The sequence below is a fragment of the Cryptomeria japonica genome, chromosome 10 (assembly GCF_030272615.1).
Source record: "Cryptomeria japonica chromosome 10, Sugi_1.0, whole genome shotgun sequence".
NCBI classification, from domain to species: domain Eukaryota; kingdom Viridiplantae; phylum Streptophyta; class Pinopsida; order Cupressales; family Cupressaceae; genus Cryptomeria; species Cryptomeria japonica.
Genome location: NC_081414.1, coordinates 460,845,831 through 460,864,410, shown reverse-complemented (window position 1 = coordinate 460,864,410; position 18,580 = coordinate 460,845,831). Strand labels below are relative to the sequence as shown.

The following is an 18,580-nucleotide window of genomic DNA, read 5'->3' as shown; positions in this document are numbered from 1 at the left end:
TTGGGCAGATATGAAGTGATGGCAGGGACAAGTGGAAGGTGGATCTTCAAGTTTTTCATGGACTATGAGCTGAGCTAGATTTCTAGGTAAGTAAAGGCAAATGATGAGTGGGAATTCTAGGTAAGCAAGGACAACATGCAAGCACTAAATGATGTCTCCCAAGGAGAGGTGGGCGCCAAAACATGGGTGTTAAGGAATAGAGCGCTAAATGATGCCCTCCACAGATTTGTGAGCACTGGATGATGTGTTCTAAGGAACATTGAGTGCTAAAACTAGTGTTCCAAGGATACATAGGCGTTGGATCATGTAGGTCAAGGAATTGAGGTCGCCAAAAATTATATGTCAAGATATTTCCAAAGTGAAAATCAGAAGGACAAGCGCAAGCGAGATAGTGCCAGGGACAAATGAACATGCACAAATTAGTGGGATCCTATTAGACAAGGACAAAGTGTTGAGTGCAAGTGAGAATCGAGGACAAAAAATGCATTCCATTCTTCAACTTAGGATTGAATTCCAACTTTGAAATTCCTAGACTTAGACAAGGATTTTCATCATTTTCCCCTCACTTCATCCTGTCAAGGTGGGAAATTTCGACCTTCCTTGTCAAGACATCTCACTCTTAGACATTTCATCACTCTCAACACTTTGTAATTTTCGAACATCAATCCTCATGACGACTTGTGTTGACAACTTCGCAATTGTTTTTGCATTTTGACAACTATGACAACATTTTGCAACATTGACAATTTTTGACAACTTCGACAATTTTGACAACTTTACAACTTTTCTTGCTCTATGACCACATCTTGCATTTTCAACTTCAATTCATGGGCCCGACAGTGGATCGTGGATTCCAAACTCGAAACATGTCTTCCTGACTTGATACACCTTCAAGGACAAACCTTACATTCTAACTCATTTAAAGGACAGGTCAACATACTCTTTCCCGGATTGACAAGACTGAACCCTTCTCACAAGAAAAAGGTAAAAACTACGACTATTGCCAAGCTAAGGACAAATAAGCTAACAAGCTAAAAGTGGGGGTCCTCGTTTGCAATGGGGCGATTTTTGTAAATGTCACAACACTTACCAAGGATACAAGTTTTGTGCTCTAGATCTAGGTACAAGGCTTGATAGTACCTAAAACACAAAAAAAGATAGGGACCAAGAGGGTCTAAGATTCATTAACCATAGTGTCTGCCTCGAGGTTTGAAGATTGTAGAATAAGGGATATTTGAAGGGAAAAGTAGGAAAGAATACCATGGTTCTCATCAATGTTGGTGGGGGGGTGGGGAGGTTGTGGAACCTCAATGCTTTGGACACTAATTCTCATTGAATTGGAGTAAACCAATAATTTTTTTGTCCTATTAACCACACATGAAATTCTAAGATTGAGGGTGTTCAATATGCTTTCCCTTCCTGCTTGCAGTGATCCTTTCTATGCTTGATGCTTCAATGTCATAGCCATTAATCCTAACATCAACACCGACCCCTCGTGGCTCATGGGTTTGATTTCAAATACCATTCTCTTATTTTTTGTAGAGCTGGTCTTTCTCCAAGTTCTTGGAAGAGATATCAATCAAGTCCATTATTCAAGTTCTCCAAAAGGATGCAGCTGAGAGAGAGGCCAAGGCTACATGCCCTTGATATAAAAGGAAAGGTAACTTCTGTTGATATGCATATTCTTACCTCAATTTTTTTTCCAGGCATACACATAGGAGGTGAATGAAACTATGATGCAGCTTTATAGTGTAAATCAATATTTGATAGCTTCCATGATGTCATGACATAACCAATTGAAATAAAACAACTAGTAAGCTTGGACAATGAGGAAATTATCACCGTCATGCATGAGCATTCGCTACTCCAACAAAACTAGGTACTCAGAATTGAAAAAGTGAAAAACCTGGATTAATTGTATGCTACCCGACAGGTTTAAGAAAAAGCTATCAATCAAGGGTTTTCACAGTGCATATATTGCCTAAGATCTGATGTGACAGGTTGCACTGCAATACAATAACAGAACATGGATCTATATGAAAACACAACTGGGATTTGAAAGGGTATGGGTTTGACTATAGTTGCAGGAGTCATGATAGAATCATGATACATGATAAATTGCTGTTGAGGACAAATCCCGATTTTTCAATCCAGAAATTGCTATTTTATGTAAAAATTAGGTCTATGAATCTTTGACTGATTAAAGTGCATTAAAATTTGGAATAAGTTACCAGTTGCTTTACACAATTCTTTGATGATCCTTATGTTTTTTGGGTCAAAAAAATTAGGGGCTCTGGAGATTTTCTTGCTACTGTACCTATTTTTCTGAATCTCGCTAACCCTAACTCTAACCCAAACCCAATTTTTTTCATAGCACTAACCCTATTATTTCCCAATTAATTGAAAATATATTTATCTTTTGGTTTGCTGATTTATTCCAAAGGATGTTTTTGCTATCATCAGTTTCAACCAACAACAATATATTCTGTGTTACTTGCAATTGTAATAAATAACATAAAACTGGAGTAGCGAAAATCATTCTTGGGAATAAATCGGTGAAGCAAAAGATAATTTTTTCTGGGAAAAAACCATGATTTGATTGGGAAAAATCAGGGAACAGTACAGATTTTTGGTAAAAATGGAAAACATTGTGCAGCTGATGAAATTGTGAACAAAGTAGGATTGTTATGGCTGAAAAAAAAGAAAGAAGAAATAAATGGCTGACTTTTAAGTTTTAAAAAATTGTGAAAAACATGTCAAAACTGAGAATTTTATTGGTTTAGAGCAATTTTTGGTGATTTTATTGTGATAATTTGCAGAAAAGAACCAATTGTCAAACTTTGATTTCCTGCTGAAAAAATAGCCTCTGGTCACAAGCTGTGATATTTTTCCACAGTTTATTTTTTTGCAAACATCATTTGGATCTAGCTATATATATATATATTAATCTTTTTAATAATTGAACTACAGGTTGTGACTGAAATATTCATAAATTCTTATTGCCTCCATTAAAATTGACATTGAATGCAATACACAAATGGAAGTCCTAGTTCAGATCTGACATGCTAGCTGCAATGTATGTGCCCAAGTCCTCTATATGCAAAGATAGATATGTAGAGCATAAGGAAATGTCAACTTACTAAGGTATTAGCCCTCATGTACAAAGACTTTGTAATGTTAATCTAATCTGCCCTAAAATTCTTCAATTAGGGTTTGAATATTGCTTGGAAATGGAAATTGTTATGTTAGTATCCTGATGTAGGGCCTGCAACCAAGTTAGTATCACAAGATAAATAAACATATAAACCAATATTGTTCAAATAGAATTCAGATTGGCTATTGTAACATCCAAGATGTACATATGTGATAGGCCAACACTGGGGCAAAGAATAAGAAAGATTTAATGCTTTATGATGAATTTCAGTTTGGTCTATACGTGTCAATCCAGAGGTGTAAATTTGCGAAAGATGTCGTGGCTATTTGCACAAGGGCTGCAAGTAGTGAGATGAGTGGAGATGAAGTGCAACTAGAAAAGAAAACCTATTGCAAAATTGAAATAAAACTGGCAACAGGAACTGTCACTTCCTGGCGACGGGATCTGTTCTATTCTATTCAAGTGACAAGATCTGTGCAGAAGTTACAACAAACTCTAAAACATACAGATCATAGAATTAAATCTGAAACATGGAAACCATTTTAAATTAAATACCAACTGCAAACATTACTATATCTATTTCTAACGTTTAACCAATCCAAACAATGCTGAAATAATAAAAACACACTTGCAGAAATAAAATATGTACATTTGTCCAGCACCTGAAGAGTGGGCGCCCTTCCTCCCAGTTGCCGGATGAAGAAAATAATAAGAGAACTTTCGAGTTCAACTCAGAACAGCAAAATTGAATTTCTGAATAATACGATTTCAGACATTCTTCCTCAGAAATCTGCGTACACTATATTCTGCTCACCAAAGTCCATCTCTCGTAGCTTATATCATGTTACATTTAATACATGCTGTCTTATAACCAATACGTACAAAAATAGAGTGTTTGTTTTGACCACAACCAACAAGCTATATAATAGAATGGCCCACGTACAACCTTTGCAGTGACCAGTAATTAAAAACAGTTTTGTTATAACAACAGAAAGAAATAGGAAATAGACAAATTGGCGGGTTTCCTTCACCACGGGTTTCCCCATCACAAGAATGGCGCATGTGGATTATTGGTCTATGCTGTTATAACTTATAACAGTGAACAGAAATAGGCAATATTATGATTGTTGGTTTTCTTCAAAACAGCTAGCAATCTCCATTCACGCATCCTTGTAATTATTTAACTTTGGTATACAGCCAGCAGTAACTGATGCCACCTTGGAAGTTGATGTCATCTTTTGAAAAGATGACAGAAATGCATTTCTGGTCGGAAAGTGATATGCAACAGTTCCTGTCCAGAAAGTGATAGGAAATTTTGTATGCTGCAGCTATATTTTCCAAGGTTTGAAATCATGATGCTTATCAATCAATAATTAATTTTCATAGTTTAATCTGAAAACTAGATTAAATATCTCTTATATATACGTAACCATATGCAACATAAAGTTGACAAAATGGTATGATATGGAATGGGAATGGAATGTGGAAGTGGTTATGAGGGTGCAAGAAATAGGCTAGAATATGGTTTAAAATGGAACATTATTTGCTCTCATCAATATGGAATTCCCTTTGAAGTTCTATCCAATCAACTTATCATCATTAGGGAGCACCAGTTGGAAGACCATACAAGGCGCCTCAAGCTGTTCCACCGAGACCAGGAGCACGGAATGACAACCTCCATTCTCGCCTCCCAGCCCCACTTCGGGTGTTTTTACTGGCGTGGCTTCCTAGCTGCTTGCAATCCTTCGTAGGTACCATGTCTCCCCTCCAAAATGAGATAGCCCAATGGATAGGAATTCCTTAAGGGAATTGTCATATGTATTACATATATACAGGCAGCTCCACTTGGGGTGTTTTTACCGGCGTGTCTTCCTAGCTGCTTGCAATCTTTCATAGGTACCATGTCTCCCCTCCAAAATGAGATAGCCCAATGGATAGGAATTCCTTAAGGGAATTGTCATATGCATTACATATATACAGGCAGAGATATGGTAAATATATTAATATCTACATATAATCAGCGAGAAGATTATATCTAACATTTAATAATGCATTGTTATTAGGCCATATACATATATACACGTCATACCCCCCACGTGGGTTTCTGACTTAGTATTTGCAGTCTGAAACGGTAATCTTAATTTGCTCGAGTGCTAAGTACTTTCCAGTTGTTTCTGATTGATGCTCAGTATTCTGAAAATATCTTGTTTGTCCTCCCTTTCTTGGATTGCTTGTTGGATTCTTATGCCCTCCTATCGAATGGTGAGAAGTCATGACTGCTCTCAAGGTGGTCACCGTTGGAGAAGAGGAGTGTCCTTTCAAGAGTAAACTGCTCTTTCACATTATTGTTATTTGCTTTAACTAATCTTTAATGTTTCTAGAGGAGATCACGGTCTAAAGAGGATTGAGCCATCATTGTTAATATCAACTGTTATTCTGATCTCCTCTATTCAATGTTTAGTAATTCAAATGCAATTCCCATCCTCCTTAATCCCGTTGCTATCCTAATGTCTTGTATTTGGATTGCTGCCTTATTCCATTTGACCCTGTGTCTCTTTATCTCACGTTGCTTTGGGGAATTTGTCCTGGTACTGATTTTATTTATTTCAGAACCTTCTGATTAGGAAGAATACTTTAATATATGGTAATCGATTTGTCTGTAGTAATCAGTTTAGGAAGACAGAAAATGGCGAAGTCTTACTAGTAAAGCCATTTTCCGATTAATGATGCACAGCAATGCGTTTGTATAAAGGTGCAATGGAGATATATCCTTGCGGGGGCATGAAAGTCCACCCTTCCCAAGATTGCTTGTCCTCAATAAATGTCAATTTTCATTTCATTCACTTGTCTTTCGTTATCATGATGATCTCAATGAACCCTCAGAGTTGTGCACAGCTCTGCTATTATCTCAATTTGCAAACTTGAACTAAGGTATGTTTTTGTCTTCCTGTCAAACTGAGGTATCTAAACGACACAACCAAGAGTTGGAACTTGGCATGGTTCCTAGTTTGTTACTCATCCTTAAAGTTGTATTACCTGAATTTGCTAAGGATTGATTTGTTCATGCATGAGATTGATTAGTTAGATATCAATGATGGAATCTAACAAATCATGATTTTGATTTTGGATAATGATCAATGAATCGTGTTATTGGCAGTGGTTGATCCTTCTAGGTCTGATGCTCAGAGTGATGAGCTTATTTATTTTGATGCCACCATCTTGCAATGGTACTTGAAACTGTTTGTTAGTTTTGTATCATGAACCTTTCTTGATCCAGGATTTCATATTTGCTTGTCATTCTTGAATGAATGGGTCAAGTGAATATCATAAATATGATTTTTTTTTCTTTTGAGGTTAGTTTTTGAATTTCTGCACTATTCATGATTGCCATGTATTTCTTACAGTCAACAAAAGAGTATACACTCCTATACTTTCATAGTTTAGGTCCTCTTAGTCTCTAAAAGCCATGGAAACTAGGCTTTTAGGGGATCTATCAGCTCTGTAATGTCAAGTCTAACAAACATTTAATGCTACTGCTTTTGTTCTTGTAAACATGCTGTTGTATTGGCTCATCTCTATTGACCTAGTATTATTTCTGTTTAACAATATAAGCATCAATAGATCTTGTACTTAGCATTTCCATCATTATTAAGCATAAAGTAATCATAGACATTCATGGAGTAGACATCAGGTGTGCATTAAACACGGAGCATACACATAAAGACATGAAGCATACGCATAAATATATGCAGACACGAAGCAGACACGTCAATTCACTAATTGCTAGATTTCTCATCGACTAGAATGCATTTGTTGATTCATCCTTACCTTGCAGGATGGCAGGATCATTGCTCTGATACCAATTATAATGTCCTGTACTGGGACTTAACCTAATCTGCCCTAAAATTCTTCATTCAGGTTTTGAATAATGATTATAAATGGAAATTGTTATCTCAGTATCCCGATGTAGGGTTTGCAACTAGGTTAATATCACAAGATAAATAGACATATAAACCAATATTGTACAAATGGAATTCAGATTTACTATTGTAACATCCAAGATGTACATATGGAATTTCCCTTGAAGTTCTATCCAACTAACTGATCATCATTTGGGAGCATCAGTTGGGAGACCATACAAGGCGCCTTGAGCCATTCCACCCAGCCTAGGAGTACGGAATGAGAATCTCCATTCTCACCTCCATGCCCCACCTGGGGTGTCTTTACCAGCATGGCTTCCTAGCTGCTTGCAATCCTTCGTATGTACCACGATTCCCCTCCAAAATGAGATAGCCCAATGGATAGGAATTCCTTAAGGGAATTGTCATATGTATTACATATATACAGGCAAAGACATGGCAAAGATATTAATATCTACGTACAATCAGCAAGGAGATTATATCTAACATTTAATAATGCATAATTATTAGGCCATTTACATATATACACATGTCATACCCCACACATGGGTTGCTGACTTGGTAGGTTGCAGTCTGAAACGGTAATCTTAATCTGCTTGAGTGCTAAGTACTTTCGAATCGTTTCTGATCGATGCTCAGTATTCTGAAAATATTTTGTTCTTCCTCCCTTTCATTGATTGCTTGTTGGATTCTTTTACCCTCCTATCGAATGGTGAGAACTCATGACTGTTCTCAAGGTGATGACCGCTGAAGAAGAGGAGTGCCCCTTCAAGACTAAACCGCCCATTCACATTATTATCATTTGCTTTAACTAATCCTTAATGTTTCTAGAGGAGGTTGCTGTCCAAATAGGATTGAGCCATGATTGTTAATATCAACTCTTAAATTGATCGCCTCTCTTCAAGGGTTTTTAATACAAACGTAATTCCTATCCTCCTTAATCCCGTTGCTATCCTAATGGCTTGTATTTGGACCGCTCCCTTATTCCCTTTTGGGAATCTATCCTGGTACTGATTTTGTTTATTTCACAAACTTCTGACTAGGAGAAAGACTTTAATATATAGTAATTGATTTGTCTGTAGTAATCAGTTTAGGAAGACACAAAATGGCGAAGTCTTACTAGTAAGGCCATTTTCCGCTTACTGGTGCACAACAATGTGTTTGTATTAGGTGCACTACAGATTTCCCACCAACTTCCTGGACTTTCAAGGCTATGTAACAAAATTTTGAGAGGAAGGTGTTGATAATCTGAAGCAAATGACTAGCAACTGCTTGACCATGCCATAGTGTTAAAGCCTTGAGAAATGTGAAAGGAAATGAGATTGAGTGTGTATAGTTGTGCTAGAGCAAGTAAAAAGCACTAGAGGTGATTGCTGAAATGATTCAAGAGTTCTCATGAATAAGTTGTATGTGTGCTTAGAGAGCTAATAGATTGAGCAATAGTGAGAGTTTGATATGTTTGACTTTAAATACAGATTGGGGTTCAAATATGTTTCTGAGCTAAGCCTACGTATATATCCAAAAAGCTAACAAGGGATGTACCAATTCTCAATGATTTCAAAATTATAGGATCAATATGGACCTTAGTTACAAGACTCGAGCTCAGCTTAGACTCGGTCAGACTTGGCACCTAGACTCGGCGCAAACTCGGCAAATTGAAAAACCAAAGGAATTAAGAGATTTTAAGAATTCAAAACTTGTTTCATGTACCCTTCAATTAATAAACCTTAAAGACACAATAACTGCATCAAATCTAAGCTACTTTGATCACATATACAAGTATACTCAATCAAATAACTATAAACACAAATTTTAGCTGAAGGAAATACCACATTTAAATATATAAATATTGTCAAACGTATACAAAACTCATGGAATATGAAATCCATTGCGTCAAAGCAAATATCAAAACTAGAATTATGAGTCTATGGCTCAAAGGAGCTTGCATTACTCATCCCAACATCACAACAAGTCATGCATTGGCGTTTAAGATAGGTCTTGTATGATGATGTAGCCATGATATTTGTTTGTCTTTCAGTGACTGGTGTGTATATTCAAGTGAGGAATATATTTTTAAATTTTTCTTGAAGCCTTCAAGATTGCATGTTTTGTTGTCAAGCTCATTAACAAAGAGGAATGGTTAAGTAGAAAGATAAATGGTTGTGTTCTATTTTGACCTTAGCTAGGGTACTAATAGATGGGATTGTTCTATGCCTTGTCTATGCAAGGCATGATTGATACATTTTGCATTATGAAAATGACATGTCTTGCCAACTATGACTGGTATTTAGCAAAACAATGACAATAGCATGCCAACTTTGCTTATAGCAATCCTTGTACACTAATGAAGTTGTCAAATGTATGAAACAAGATAATCCTTGGTTGTGGCTTTGATTGTGAAGATGCAGAGATTTGCAACAAGGGATATGCATTTTGTAGATTTTTAGGATCGTGATATATCATTTGCCTATGACCTCCTTAGACTTATAGTTTGATGGTGGTTTGGGGGCAACACCAATATGGGGTTGAGGGGTAGTGCCCTTTGTAGGGGTTTGGGGGCATCGCCTCTAGCAGGGACAAGGGGCAGCCTCCTCATGGGGTCCAGGGGCAGCCCAAATGAAGACAGTCAAAACCACATAGACCTTCATGGCATACAACATTTTTCGTATTTTTCTAAAATCCTAGATGGGCATGTCATAAACCAAACAAGTATTGAAATTTTGTGTTTTTTTTGTATATTAATTAAAATGGTTGAATCTTTGGGTTGAGTCCCTGTGAGTCTTGTAACTTTGATATGGACCAATAGCTCAAAATTATCTTAAGTAGCTGTTTATTAGAGTATTTAATTGTTATTTTTAGCTGTGCGTGTTTATTAATGGTCATTCAGCTATATTTTTAGAGAGTACTTTAGTTGTTTGTTATATTTTTAGAGACTTCGTGATAGAACCAAGAGTTTCTATTTTTAGAGTCAATTTAATGGTTAGTCCGAATTTGGACAACCGCCTTGTAGCCTATAAAAGACTTGTTATTCGTTCAATAAAGTGCGCTGATTTTTGGTTTCATGATATTAGAGCGGGTGACAAGCCTTTAAAAGATTTTTCATGCCCTTCTACCTGGAAATAATTTCTAGAGTTTTTTAAAGATATTTTTTACTGAAAAAATCCTAAGTTACCGGTTCGGGTTCGAAAAACCCGGTACGTCGGTACAGCAAAATTTTGAAAAGGGGTTTGGGTTCGTTTGGGTTCATTAGTACAAAAACATGTAATTCTTTATATATATATATATTGATATTTGTGAAGCCTATAAGCATGAATTAAAAATTTGCATGTCACATAGCATCATATAAACAACAAAACAAACATCAGTCTTCAACTCCTCTTTGATCTTGGAAGTCAAATTTTGTTCACCCTTTCTTCAACCCGCTCTCATAAAACTTATGTTTGCAACACAAATGAGGTGAAATGAGTGAATATAATGTTTTAGAAGTCACTTTTAGGATATAAGTTTCACTTTTTAGTAGGCGGAATTCAAAAAAAAATTAAATTTTGCATATAATTTGCTTTTTTGGGCTGCCCAGCTGCTTGGGTTCGACCAGGGTTCGACCCGGGTTCGGGACGAACCACCTCTAGGTTTTTCGAACCCTGGTCGAACCCAGTCCGAACCGGACCCGAACCAGGAACCCTTTCGAACCAGGACCGGTACCAGGGGGGTCCAAGGGTGAACCCGGTAACTTAGAAAAAATCTGATTGTTGTTTTTTGGATTGTGGAGGGTTTGTGTTGCCAAGGATTTTCGAAAGTTTTTTTGTGTCAGAATTTTTTGTCGGCATGTGTGTTTGCATTTCGCAATTTCTGTTCTGAGTGTGCGATCTTCCTGGGCAGGTTTTTTTCCTTGAGGAATTTTTCCGGCTTGCGATTGTTTTTTTTTTGCTCGCTGCAATTATTTGGGCGGCAATAATTTTTGTTGGGCGCAATTTTTTGACCTACGCGATGGACGATTTTTGCAATTATTTTTGTTGGAACCCGCATAGCTTTTTTTTTGGGCGACAATTGTTCTTTTCTGTCGTGTCATGCGGATTTTTCTTTGCTCCTGCATTTTTCTTTGTTGCTTTCCATGTGCGAAAAGGGTTACTTTTTCAAACGCATCGCCTAGGGTTTTTTCTGACCAACAAAAGTGTGTGTTTTCAGCAGATTTTTCTATATTTTTCAGAAAATTTTTCTTGGTTTAAAAAAAAAATCAAAAGATTTTGTCATGTGTAATTTTTTGTATAAGGTTTTTTATCGTGTTTCCTAAAAAATGAAGTTTGGAATTCTATGCAAATTTGTCTTGGGATTCGTGCTAGATTGGTTTGACTGACTGACCTGAAAATCATATTTTTTGATGTTTGTACCAGCTGTTGCTGAAGGTTTTTGCCTGGTTTTTGATAGAAAAATTGGCATCTTTTAAAGCTCGAGTTTGCCTCTTTTTTCGTGCATAGGAAAATGTGAGGGATGGTGTCGTTCACCAACATCATGTTGAAGGTAGTCAATGCTTCAATGACAAGAACTATAATATGTGGAAGCAGTGGATGCTTTCTATTTTTGAGTACCGGTGCCTTGACCAAATTGTTCTGGTTAAGGAATCTAATCCTGCAGTAGCACGCGACGACAGACCAAGTTTGATGAGCGTAATCGAGAAGCGGTTATGTTGTTGAAGTTATTAGTCACCGATGAGATGCTTCCAGAAGTGCCATCAGGCGAGAAAGCTAATGAGATTTGGGATCCTCTGAAGAATCTTCATGAGACTTCCAAACAAGAGCCGAGTGTTCTTTTTGAAGAACATGTTGTTCTCAATTATGATGGATGAGAAGATGCCATTACAGAAACATCATACGAAGATCAAGGATATTCGTGACCAATTGGAGGCCATTGGTTGCAAGATGGAGGAAGAGGAAATGGTCGTGATCAACACTAAAGAGCTTGCCTAGATCCTACAAACACTTTATTGAGACACTCAACATTACCTCCACTAATGTTGACTTGATGTTTGATGAGTTGTGCAATAAACTATTGCAACAAGCCATGTGGAGACAATAGTTTGGTAGCAGCGTTGACATGGCTAGTGCAGAAGAGGCGTTTACTGCCAAGGACAAAGGCAAAGGCGAGTCCACTCAGCAAAAAGGATAGTGTGCACCTAAGGAGGGGTTCAAGAAGAAAATCATTTGTCACTATTGTGGTGGACTTGGACATATCTAGAGGTTCTGCAGAAAGAGGTTGGCTGATCAGAAGTCCAACCAAGGAGGGTTTTAGAAGCAAGTGCAGGCTCATGTTGCAGATGATTCTGAAGAGGAGGAGGAGTCCACCTTCTATGCTTTTTGATAAGAAAATTTTGTCATCGGTTGGGTAGTTGACCTTCTATGCTTTTTGATAAGCAAATTTTGTCATCGATTGGGTAGTTGATAGAATGATCATTAAGGGAGGGTATTAGAATATTTAATTGTTATTTTTAGCTGTTTGTTTATTAACGGTCATTCAACTATATTTTTAGAGTTAGTTATACATTTAGAGAGTTCTTTAGTTGGTTATATTTTTAATTTTTTAGAGACTTTGTGATAGAACTGGGAGTTTCTATTTTTAGAGTCAGTTTAACTGTTAGTCCCAATTTGGAAAACCACCTTGTAGTTACCTATAAAAGACTTGTTATTCGTTCAATAAAGTATGCTGATTTTTGGTTTCACTGTTAACAATGCTTTAAAACCTAAAGGAGTACTACAAGTGATGTCGTTTTGCAAAATCTGTGTTTTACCTTAAGAAAATACTGCAGGATTCTAGAGAATGATGGAATCTCTTTACAAATTGGATATTCATCATTTGAGGTTTATCACATATATAAAAATAGACATTACAATTCCCATGTTAACATTACCAAGTATGTGAATTTCTATCGTTGGCTTTAAATTCGGGAATCAAAACCAATCGGTCATTTTAATCCTTTTGCTGGTGGTGTCAGCCTTTGTCCATTATCATTCAAACTTAATGTACAGGTTCAATCTCGCTCTGATTGTGGAAGCTTGACTCGCCTTATGAAAAGTCCTCCTTTCCTTTGATCCAACCTTTTCTAGTTCCTCCTGCTCCTTGACAACTTCTCTATGTGATATTCTGGCTCAAATTTCAGTAGACCGTAGGCCATCTTTTTTCAAGTTGCTTTGTTGGGAATATATGTGGCCCTTATGGAGGGATTGCCAGTTCTAAATGAGCACCGGAAAGCACTGTCAATGCAATTTTCTCTTCATGCTTCTTCACTCCATTTGGCAAAGGATCTTAATGGTAAGTAACATCATTGGAGAGTGTAGCATCCAAAATTTGATATGGAAAAATGATCACATTTGGACCCGTTCAGTGTTCATTTGATTAGTGTCTTCCACCATCATTAGGAATGCATATACATCATCAGAAAACTACTCTTTTGGTGACAACATAACAGAGACTTGAGCAAGCTTTGGAATAGAGGGCTTGCTAAACTTCGCCTAAGTGTCATGCTGCTCAAGGTGAAAGTTCCAGGATCTGAGAGAGTGTTGTTGGAATTTTTGTCATTGATGTCAAGGTTTTTTTGAGGTTTAATTGAGCTGCTTGCTTTCTTGGTTGAGCTGTCTACTTGTCTGCCTGGTTGAGCAGCTTGAGCTGCTTGGTTACCTACTTGAGGTGCTTGTATGCTTGCTAGAGCTGCCTGCGTGTCTGGTTGAGCAGGGTGTGTGTCTGCATCAGCAGCATCAGCGCAGTGTGTGCCTACTTGTCTATCTGTCAGCTGCTAAGTCAGACTTCTTGCCATGTCACCTTTGAATTGTCAAAGGGATTATTGATACGCATACTTTTGATAGTGGCTTTCTCTTTTGATTAATTGCCTTCCTTCTTTTTGGTAACAGCTTGTGTTGAATTTTTTTTTTATGGGAAGGATGTCGCTGCTATTAATTCGCACGAACTTTGAAGTCAAAATTGGAATCTTGTTTGAACGTGGGTGCACAAAGCAAATCGTGCTTCAGTGGATGCCGGGTGATATAGTGCTGTATTTTCTTCTCATTTTTAAAAGGCATACAAATACCATGATATTTTTGGGGAGCATGACTAAAAAAGTTTTGAGCTGCCGTTTTTTTTGTGTTCTCCAAAACTGATGCGTATTTATTTTATGAAGTGCTGCGATGGAAGAAAGTCGTGCTATCTTTGTAACGTCTTTTTCAGATGTGGTCAGAAGTTTAAGGCACAACCTTACCGCTTTGAAAATGTTTTACGTTTTTGGCTGGAGCAGCAATTATGAACACAACTTTCATTTTCAGATAGGGTGTGCTGGGGATTGGTGTTGTTTTTGAAGCAAACTAGGCTAACTTAATTTGCACCTAGTTTTTACATCTTTGGTTGGAACGGAGTTTCTCGATTAGGCGATGATTGGAGGTGTCGGCTAATTATTTCTTCAGCAGGGTTTGTGAAAATTGAAGTTATTTGATAAAACACGATTTAGATGTATGTTTTTATTTTCAAGCTATGAATGATGGCTCACGGTGAACACTCAAGACGGGATGTGGATGGTGTAAAAACTGCAGGAGTCCCTTTTTTTTTAGAAAAAGGAGAGCATGCGATTTGGAGTGGATATTATTTTTGGCATATTCAAAACTGATGAAAGTTTTTTTATGATTTGATATTATCTTGCTGGGTATCGAGCTATCTTTGCTACATTCTTTTCGAAGGAGGTTTACGTTTTTTTCCCTACCTAGACATTTATGAGACGTTTTTTGGTGCCACAATCATGTAAGACGTGATGCTCTGTTTTGAATCTTCTGTGCTATTGGGAGAATGTGCGAAATACTTTGTTGGTGGTGCGATGTTTTTAATTAATTGTCATCGTCGACTTCTTTTTGATAGATGTGTTTAGGAAATGTCTTGATTCTGCGGTTTATATTTTTGACTGTGAATGTTATTGTGGCTTTTTGATAGTGAAGGCTTCAGATTACTATGTAAAAGGTGAGTGTGGGGTGATATATTTGGTGAAGATAATTGTAAAAGATTTTGAAAACTGGGTGCAACAACTGTTAAGGAATATTAACAATCATAGATTGAAGAGTTTTTATTTTTCTAGAGGTAATGAAATTTCTGGTGCAGAAGCTGTTTGGAAATAGAGACGTAATTGACTGATCTCTATTTGTTGTGCTGTGAAGTGCATGAGGGAGTTGTGTTTTTTGGGTCGTGAAGGAGTTTGATTTTGAAGAAGCTATGTGTGGTTCAAATTTTATTGAGTGTTATCAGAGTTGGAGCTCTCATTGAGGTTGGTGCCTCATCAATTCAGAGTTGGCTCCCTCACAGAGGTTGGTGCCTTAGTTGTTCAGAATTGGTGCTTTGGAAAGTGGATTTGGTCAATGAGTTGTAACTCACTCATGTAATCTGAGTTGTAGCCCATTCTTGTGAAGTGAATAGAATCATTTAATACAGTGGTTTTTTACTCGAAAGGGTTTTCGACGAGATGTACTGTGTTTATGTTTTGCTTTGTTTCTCTTACGTTTGATTTGGTTTAATTCTGAAAATTGTTTTTATAAGTCTCAAATACTAAATTGGTTTTGTTGGTTGTTTTGCACTTTTCAATGACTAATCAAGAATACACCCAGTTTATTACATACGTGTAAATCCCTGCTTGATGAAATGACATACAATGAAGTGAATAGGGCTGGAAATGGACTGTCAACACCTTCGATACAAATCTGGGTACGTCTGAGAATGATAACAGCAAATAACAGCCCAAACCAAGCGCTAAATATTCACCAAGAATAGCCGCCTAAGATAGAGGTGTAACCATGAAATCTTGGGTATGAGGCTTCTTCCCAAATTAAGTCTTTATATCTGAATGAATAACCAGCAATAGGCTAACAATGGAGGCGAGCATTGTAGCGGGTACTATAGTGATATTGTAACAATCACTATAGTGATTACTATAGCGGCACTCTAGCAATCGACACTGTAGCGGCACTGTTCATGTCACTATTCATTAAAGCCTCAAAATCTTCACAAAATCCATGCCAAACCCTAGATGATTGAAGCTCAAACTAATTCCAAACCTGCAAATAAGCTCAATGATGAATTTTGGATGAATCCACCTCTCGATGTGGTATTGGGTTTCCGTCCAACTCACAAATTCCCAAGGGTTTTTTGCCCTTGAAAATGGTTGTCATTGTTACTCCAGCAACTGTGGAGAAATTCTAATATCAAATTATCACATAACCAAACATACCTGAAAATGAGCTCTTGATAATGCCCACATAAGAGCTCACTCACCCAACTCACCAATGTGTGATAAATAACATAACTCCCCATTTACATTTTGTCTTCAATATGTTAATAAATAAGGAAGCCTTTTTATTTAAATATTTCCCACTTAACTATAGTACCGCATTAATAAAGTTATATTTAACTTTATAATCTAACTTTATTGATGCATAAATAAATCATATCAATGATAATAAATCCTGTAGTCGATATTGAACATTTTCCATTGACATGATACTGTCACTGATGATCCAAGCCTGGCCCAATTGACTTACTATAAATAGTAAGTATCCAAAAAACATATCAAAACACCTCAGAAATGTTTGCAACTAAAACTGCCTAGGCCAAATATCATCAAGATCCCTTAAAAGTTAAATGTCTTGGTTAGCCTACGAAACCATGGAGGAGCCAAATCGGACTCCTAGGACTAGACCCTTTAGTTCTATCTCTCCCCTGGTTTTCACTAGAGTTAGGAAGAGGAAGATGTAAAATGTTTTGATGTAGTATTTACTTTTAGTTTTACAAGAACAGTTTACTATTTCATTTTGCTTCAGTCTACCAGTATCAACCATCAACATTCCACAAGAGGATGCCATTTTGTACCCAATTTGCATTTAAATCTACGTAAACTTGGGGTCGCGTCCCTGTCCTGAAAACCCCTATCCCGGTCTTGGGGATGTTTTGGGGACTTGGGAATGGCTAGGGGACGTTTCCCACCTTTCCCCAAAATGTGGGAATTTGCTAGGGACGTCTTGGAAATGAGGGGACGTTTGCCCTAGCCATGGGGGACGTTCGGACGTCTCGGGGATGGAGGGTGATGGTTGGGACGTCCACAATCGTCCCCCACGGCTGGGGCTTGTTAAAAACATTTAAAAAAAGTCATATGTTTAAATTTTTTTACCTAATGTGGGCCCCAAATTATTTGCCCTAAATCGTTCCAATTAATAAAAAATTCAAAAGGCAATGATATTAAATTATTAATATTAGTCTTGAGTATGCGATAATTTATAATATTGTTGCCTTATATTAAAATTTAATATAATCTGAAGATCAAGACTGCGAAAAATTATTAAAGGCAATGATAAATATTTATGTATCATATTGGGCCATATTTCATGTTTGACTATATGATATATTTAAAATTTTAAAAGGGAATGATATAAATATTTCATCTGTTACCATATGATATTCATATATTTAAAAGGGAAGGATATGCCATACGAGCGATAATTTTTTTTATTTCTGGCGATAATTGTTTATGCAGAGCGATTAGATTTTCAGCAAATCAAACAAGTGTTGGCATATTGACAATGAATTTTGAATTATGAATGCATATTGAGTATTGACAATGAATTATGAATTATGAATGCATATTGAGTATTGACAATGAATTCTGAACACAAATGAGGTATTCTAAGGTTCTATAATGTACATATAGCTGCTTTATCCATGTTTTCATATGAATATAATGTATATATACATGCTTTATCTATTTTTCATATGAAAATTTAAATTTCCCTATGTGTTTTAAATTTGCCGTCCCTCCGCTGCCCTCAAAATTGGAAAAAAAAATTGCTGTCCTGGAACTCGTCCCATCGTCCCCGTCCATTCCTGTCCTAGAAACTCGGGGTAACATAGATTTAAATCAATCAATTATATCTAGACTCAGCTTGTTTCTTTTGTGTACTCGTTTATTAACTCATTGGATGCATCTCCTCATTGAATTTTGCAAAAAAAAAAAGCATTTCTAATTAAATTTAAGCAATTTTTAGGTTGCTGAGTTTTTTGCCAAGTTTTTGCCGAGTTTTCACTGATTTTTTTTTTGGGCCTTGGCGTGTTTTTGCTTTTGGTGAGTAGTTCAACTATGGTATGATGTATGTGATGAATGATTTAAATTTTAGATTTATCAATGTTACATTGTTATCATATGAATATATTTGAAATTAAAAATTTCCCTTTTTTTTTATATAGCCGCTCCCTCCGCCATTCCCTCCATCCCCTAAAATGGCAAAAAAAAATAATCCGTCCTGGAAACCTGTTTCCCTATCCCCTCGTCCCGGAAACTTGGGGGAATCAATAGTTGAAGTTCTTGGTATGTAGAAGTAGTTCTTAGGGATTTTAACAGTGAGGGTTTTGGCTAAAGCTGCAACTTTCAAAGTTGGTGCTCAGACTGCTTTTAATGAATTCGATTTTTTATACGAGGGACTGGACCCTCTGTCCGCAA

The 18,580-nt window shown here is 36.8% G+C and overlaps 1 protein-coding gene across 2 annotated transcripts in view; it reads left to right on the top strand.

The window, feature by feature from the left end:
- LOC131067516 (uncharacterized) overlaps positions 1–18,580 on the top strand; it is a 195,141-nt gene that overhangs the window by 41,624 nt on the left and 134,937 nt on the right. The gene's annotated exons all lie outside the window — the stretch shown is intronic.